Source organism: Miscanthus floridulus, chromosome 9 (assembly GCF_019320115.1).
Source record: "Miscanthus floridulus cultivar M001 chromosome 9, ASM1932011v1, whole genome shotgun sequence".
Taxonomy (NCBI): Eukaryota; Viridiplantae; Streptophyta; class Magnoliopsida; order Poales; family Poaceae; genus Miscanthus; species Miscanthus floridulus.
Genome location: NC_089588.1, coordinates 62,360,768 through 62,367,679, shown reverse-complemented (window position 1 = coordinate 62,367,679; position 6,912 = coordinate 62,360,768).

Here is a 6,912-nt window from a genome sequence, read left to right as displayed (position 1 = left end):
AGATAGTTTATTGCTCTCAACCGACTGGTTTTGAGGATTCTACTTATCTAGATTTTGTGTGTCACCTAAACTGTTGTCTTTATGGTCTCAAGCAGGCGCCGCGTGCTTGGTGTAGTCGCTTTGCTTCTTATTTGCTCAAGCTTGGATTTGTTGAAGCCAAGTAAGACACCTCTCTTTTCATCTATCATCAAGATAGTGACACTGTGTATCTCCTTTATATGGATGACATTGTCCTCATGGCTTCTTCTCTAGCTTTGCTTCGTTGCATTATTGCAGCTTTACAATAGGAATTTTCTATGAAGGATCCGGGTGAGCTTCATCATTTTCTTGGTATGCATGTTCAGCACACCTAAGGTGGATTGCTTCTATCAATGTAATTATATGCTTGAGATATTGGACCATGCTGGTATGGCAGAGTGCAAGCCTTGTTCTACTCCTGTGGATCTGGCTCTGAAACTATCTGCTACTATTGGAGCACTTGTAGCAGATCCTACCGACTATCGGAGTCTGGTTGGTGCTCTTCAATATCTTACATTCACACACCCATATATCTCTTATGCAGTTCAGCAGGTCTGTCTTTATATGCATGACCCTTGCGAACCTCATTTGGCTACATTGAAGTGGATTCCTCAGTATATTCGTGGTACCTTGCATCTTGGATTGGTTCTTTGGCCTTCTTTGCAATGTGATCCGGTGGTGTATTTTGATGCCGATTGGGCTAGTTGCCCTGACACATGCAAGTCCACATCTGGCTATGTGGTGTTTAATTTCTTGGTGACAATCTTGTCTCTTGGTCTTCCAAACATCAGAATACAATTTCTTGGTCCAGTGCGGAAACTGAATATCAAGCTGTTGCTAACACTGGTGCTGAAACAACCTAGTTGCACTAGTTACTCCTCGAGTTGCATACTCCACCTTAGCATAGCACTTTGGTCTATTGTGATAACATCAGCACTGTCTACATGTCTTCAAACCTTGTCCAGCATCAACGCACCAAACATATTGAGATTGACCTTCACTTTGTTGGGGAGCGTGTTGCTACTGGAGCTGTCCATGTTCTCCATGTTCTGACTTCCTCACAGTTTGTTGACATCTTCACCAAAGGGTTGGCTTATGTGATCTTCACGGAGTTCAGGTCCAGCTTGAATGTTCGCTCCATCAACGATCAAACTACAGGGCATGTTAGACATATTATGTGAATATGGACTTTGGGCCTAGCTGGCCTTTTGTAAGGACATGGGTTCACATTGGGCTCTATAGCCAACCAGCCCACCTAGACTTCTAGTCTAGCACATATGTAGATTGAATTATACCTTGTTGCCTACTGTCGGTGTTTCGAATCACCGGCTAGTAAATTTCTAGTTTGCGCGTCTGACCTGGATGGCTATGCTCAGAGGACACAAGGATTTATACTGGTCTGAGCAGAACATCCCTACGTCCAGTCTGCTACTGCTTGTGTTACCGACACTTGGTTTGTCGTAGGGGTTACAAACAGGTGAGAGAGGGAGAAGGTCCCAAGTCTCTGGTGAAAAGAGTGAGTCTGGTCGAGCTCTTTGTCTACTGTCGAGAGCCTAAGCCCTCAGGCGCTCAGACGTGTTAGATGTCTCTTGGAATGCCACCCTCGTGGGGTGCCCTACTTCCCCCTTTTATAGATGAAGGGGGAGATGCAGGTTACATCAAAGAGAGAGAGTCAAGGAGAGGAAGGCTGCCGGTATTGCAACGTCTTCCATCACCTTTACGTGGGTCCTATCGGCCCTGTAGATGATGATGGGGATAGCTCCTCATCGTGGCCCTGTTCATCATTGGCACCATACATGGGCATCGTCAGCCGGTCATGGCGCTCCATCCCGTCCCAGCGGACGGTATGGCTCGCTAAAGCCTCCGCTGGAGGCTGTACGGGGAGTAGGTAGCATAGCGCCGGCACTCCTGATGCTGTTGGCGACGTGCATCCTTAGACGTGGCCCATCATGGTCACAGGTGACGTCAAGAAATGCCTACTCCCCTTCTAGCATCAAAAGTTTGACCCTGGACTCGTACTTTTAGACCCATAGTGGTTGGGAGCGGTACGGACCTCCGTCGGACGAGGGGGAGCCGGTGCCCTCGGGGTTGGGTGACCTGAATCCCGTATCCTTAAGGTCAGGCAAGACAGAGCCCATGCCCTTAGGGCCAGGCGAGATTAAGATACGCTCTTGACCATCCAAGGGTGTTAGCATTCGCGGCCATTAGCTTCCTTCTCCTGGGTATCCCTAATACTGATACCCGATAGTAGCCCCCGAGCCTGTGGAGGAGGATACTCCTTCGAAGGCTTATTCGGAAGGATTCTAGGAATTTTGATCTCCCTTTGTGGGTAGCGGGATGTGTTGGTATGGTCGAGGTTCCTTTCTATCGTGTTTGGACTCCTCGGGAGCATGTAGTTGCGTGATTTGGGGGATCAGAGAAGATCTCTTTTGATTCTGATTCCTCCCTAGGATCCGACTGACCCGCCATTGTTATGCGACCACGTATTTAGTCTCCCTGTGAGTCCAACCCTTGAGCCCCCACACGCAGCAAAGGTCCGGTCGAGGGGTTAGCTCGTCTTAAGGTCATCCTCCCTCAAGCGTCTTTTTGATAAATAGAGGGGTTGAGCCTTGCCATGTTTTCCTCGATGGATGAACTATGGTGCTCGGTGAGTTGTTAACATGCAAGTTTGAGTGGGGCCCTGGCTTCCTGTTCATGGGGGTTCGGCATGGGTCAGCTGGTGACTGACTCTAGGTTCCTGATGGCTAGTCCATATAGTTCTCAGGTCCGTTTGACTAGTCCCGAGGGCTTGTTGCCTTTCTTCAAGAAAAAACCATGGACCGTGCTCTGTCAAGACTTGAACATGGACTAGAACACCCGTGGTGCTCATGCGCCTGGTACTGGTTGCTAGTAGGCCCATCCCATTCCACCCCTCACTCTAAAGGTGCCCCAGAGCAGTTGTGAACCCATCGGTGTGCCAACCTTCGAACTCCTAGGCCTTAATGGGCTGTGGGAGCATTTTTAGCTTCGTATCCCAACTTACCTATGGTGGTTTTTAGCCCATCAAGGGGGCAAACCGCTGTCTAGTGCGCCCTTTGAGGAGTGCTCAGGGTGGCATGTGCACGATTCCCGTAGGGGCGAAGTGCTAGGCGCGTCGATCTAGGCAGACGGTTCGCCTCCCGTCTCACCCTGCCTTATAAATAGCGGGCTCCTCCTCCATGTTTTGGCATGCCAAACTACAATCTTGCCTTCCCCACCTTTCTGCTGCCATCATTCGGATCTACTACCTCTGCTAGTCAGCCACCAGCGCCCTAGATCCATAGCTTTCGCTTCTCTGCCATTGCCAAAAAGTCCTCGCTCCTCCATCTTCGCTTTCCATGGAGTCAAGGTACCGCTCTAACGTCACCCATGCATGCATGGAAGGCCTCGTTAAGAGTGGTATTCTTCGTGGGAGGACTAACGTGATGGAGTGGCTGGTTCCTGGCCATGACAAGGTGCCGATGCCGCCCGACGGTTACATTGTCTCCTTGGCTCCCTTCCACGAGCGTGGCCTTGTGATCCCCCTCATCCGTTCTTCCAGGGGCTGCTGCACCACTACCAGGTTGAGCTGCAGCACCTCAATCCCAATGGGATCTAGCACATCATGGCCTTCATCACAATGTGCGAGGGGACCTAGGGATCAAGCCGCACTTCGAGTTGTGGAGGTACTTCTTCACCAACTCCTAGCATAGGAAGAAGGACAGAGGCGGGGAGATCCCGGTGCCGATGGGATGCATGGGTGACTGAGTACATGCCCTGCCAGTTGTCTAGATCCAACAAGGGGTGGCACGCGCAGTGGTTCTACTTGAAGAACGACCCTACCGCCCCCTTGCCGGACTTCACCGGGCGCTTGATCGAAGAGGATCAACCGACGTGGCCGTGGGGGCCACCCGATAAGGAGAAGAAGAGGATGCGTGATATCCTCGAGGCCGTCATGTTGCTGAGGAGCCACTATATTTGTGGGGCCAACGTCATTGGAGCATATCACATGAGGAGGGTGGCACGCGCCCTCCCGTTGTTCGGGATGGTGCCCATCATGGAACTCGGTGGGACGATGCTCGCACAGGGGCCGCTTTGCAATAGTGAGATTGTGCAGCATGTCAAGGAGGCAACGGACGAGTCCAACATCGTGTTCATGATCTCGGGACATCTCATGATGCGGTCGGAGCCGGGCTTCATCGAGCTGCCGGGGGATTTGGGCTTTCGGGCCTCTATCGCACCGCTGCCAAATGATGCGGCCGTGAGGGTGGTGAATCGTGCCGTAGATGATTGGATGAAGAAGGAGAAGGGTGACAAGGAGAAGAAACGGCGGGCGAGGGAGCGGGGGAAGTGGCGCCAAGGCTTGTCAGAGGAGGAAGATGAGGAGGAAGAACAAGAGGAGGAGGGGGTGATAGCTCTAGGTCACCCATCCTGTGGGATGATCTAGCCATCGGGGATGAGGACCCTCCTTCACCATAGGTGGGGCCTTTCCCATGGCATCTCCTAGAGCAAGAGATGGAGGACTCACCCCTGGAGACGGCGGGAGCGAGTCACCCCCTCCACCTAGGCCTTCTATGGTGCCCCAAGAGCCGAGGAGAGCCAGTGGCTTCACCTCGTCCGAGTCTCCCGAACAAAGGGAGGGCTCAAAATGGCAGCATGATGAGAAGTCACGGCCAGGGTCTGGCGGGCCGGCCCCAAAACATCAGTGCCTGATGGCATCAAGGTAAGCTAAGAATTTTTTTGTTCTTTTGTTTTTTGATTAATTTTTCACCATGACCTAACTGCCGTAACTGCCACAGCGTTGAGGGGCCGAGACTCTTGCCCTTCGGCGGGTGTGCCGGGACCTGTCTGGCGCCATGCTGGAGGCTGGCGGGAGCATGGCCGGGGTGACCACGGGGTCGACCGGGGAGGCGTGGCCGTTGGTCACGTCTATGGGAAGGCAGGCAGCGGAAAGTGAGTCTAGGGCGCCCATGGTAGGCATCCGGGTAGACGGAGACAGCTCGGCCGGAGCCATCGTGCGCGCTGGGCAACCGAGGCTATCGTCCAGGCAGACGGCGGCACCCGTGGTGGGACAGATGGAGGAGGCCATGCCTGGTGCACCCACGGCAGGCGAGGTAGGCTTCCTTGTCTATGTCACCCACCCCCTCTACCGCTAGGGGGCCCGCTCTAGAGGAGTTGAGGTCTCGAGAGGGGTCGGCGCTGCCTAGGGTCGGCGCGGAGGCATCTTGGCCTCTGGTCTGGGTTGGCGGCGACACTCACACCTAGAGAGGACCCCAGATCAGGTGGGCCGATCATCAGGACCCGGGGTGACGCTCTTCACCCTCGATGATGCCATGGAGAAGAGGGAGTGGGGGAGCATCCACGCGGAGGTGGGGGTCATGGTCCATGCCTTACCACCATGCTGAGTTCACTGCAAGATGTCATCGCTCTGATTGGCCAGGTATAGTGCATCAGTGTTTTCGACCTTCATCTTCCCTTTTCTTGCCTTTTAAATCGTACCCTTTCTACAGGTTCTCATGGACCGCAGCCAGGAGAAGTCTACGTTCCTTCGCCACGAGAAGGGCATTTAGGATCGCCTTGTGGCAGAGGAGCAACTGTGAGCCACGGGGTCGGCTACGTGAACAACTGGCCACCTAGCTCGCTGCCTCTCATCAAGAAGTGGATGAACTTGCCCCCATTCACCAAGAGTTGGCCGACCTCCAGATCAAGTACACGGAGGCTCATGACAATGCCTGTGAATCTGGGGAGAAGCTCCTGGACCTGATCGAGAGTACATGCATAGACGCCGCAGAGATTGAGCAGCTACGGAAGGAGCATGATGACGCCTAGCAGCGGATTGACCTCCTAGAGGGCGAGCTCTAGGGGGAGAAGGATCTGAAGGCCATGGCAGAGGTGGTGATCGCTAGACTTGACATGGAGGTTAGCCAGTGCCAGGAGGAGGCACAGAACTTGGAGGCTGAGGTGGCCTGGTGGCATGATGAGGTGCGTAAGCTCTAGGCAGATGTGGACGGTAAGCCCCTGGTATTCCTTTGCTGTCCTTCTCTCTAGGAACCACGGTAGGCTTTTCGACATGGCTGGCGCATGTTTTGGGTAGGTCTTGATCATAGGCTCAGGACAGAGGTGATGAAGAGCCATAGCCTAGAGAAGGAGCTCAGCGAGGTGAAGGCCATGCTCCTAAAGGAGAGCGATGAGCACGATGCCCTGCGTGTTGCCGTCCAGCTGGTCTGTGATGACCTCGAGCTAGCCCTGACGTAGGAGATGAGCTCGCTCGTGGTCTGCGCCATCCGGATCATGGATTGGGCACATGAGATGGCAAGGGACATACTCTACTTCGGCGTTCGTCGGTCGGTCGTTATCGCTCGTTCTCACTATGAGAACATCGATCTAGAGACGATGAGCCAGGACTTTATGCCCAGTTACTCTAACATCGAGCTAGAAGACATCGAGAAGGATGTGGCCCCTCTGGTGCAGGACTTATCTACCAAGATAGAGGATGAAATCATCCTCCCAAAAAATTAGTTAGTTAGGCCAAATAGTGACCTTGTAATAAATGGACAAATTTTAATTTCTGCTATGGTTGAACAATCTCTTGGTTCTTCGTCCTTTTTTTATAAAAAGGTTAATGTGTTCCAACCCTTTCCGTGGTTAAGGCTATAAACCTTGGGATGTGGGTGAAACAACTTTGATCACGCTGGTGAGCAAAAACGCCGTAGCCGCTGGGCGTATGTTTCTTGCAGTCCGACCAATTTTACTCAGGGTTTGTTTCTGCAGCCCTTACTTTGAGATCTTAACATAAGGGAGCATCAGGTGCAGAGAATGTCTCTGAGTAGATATACTCTTATCAGCCCCCGAGTGATGCTCGATCCCCCACCGTTGCCGGGGTCGGGTGTCACTAAA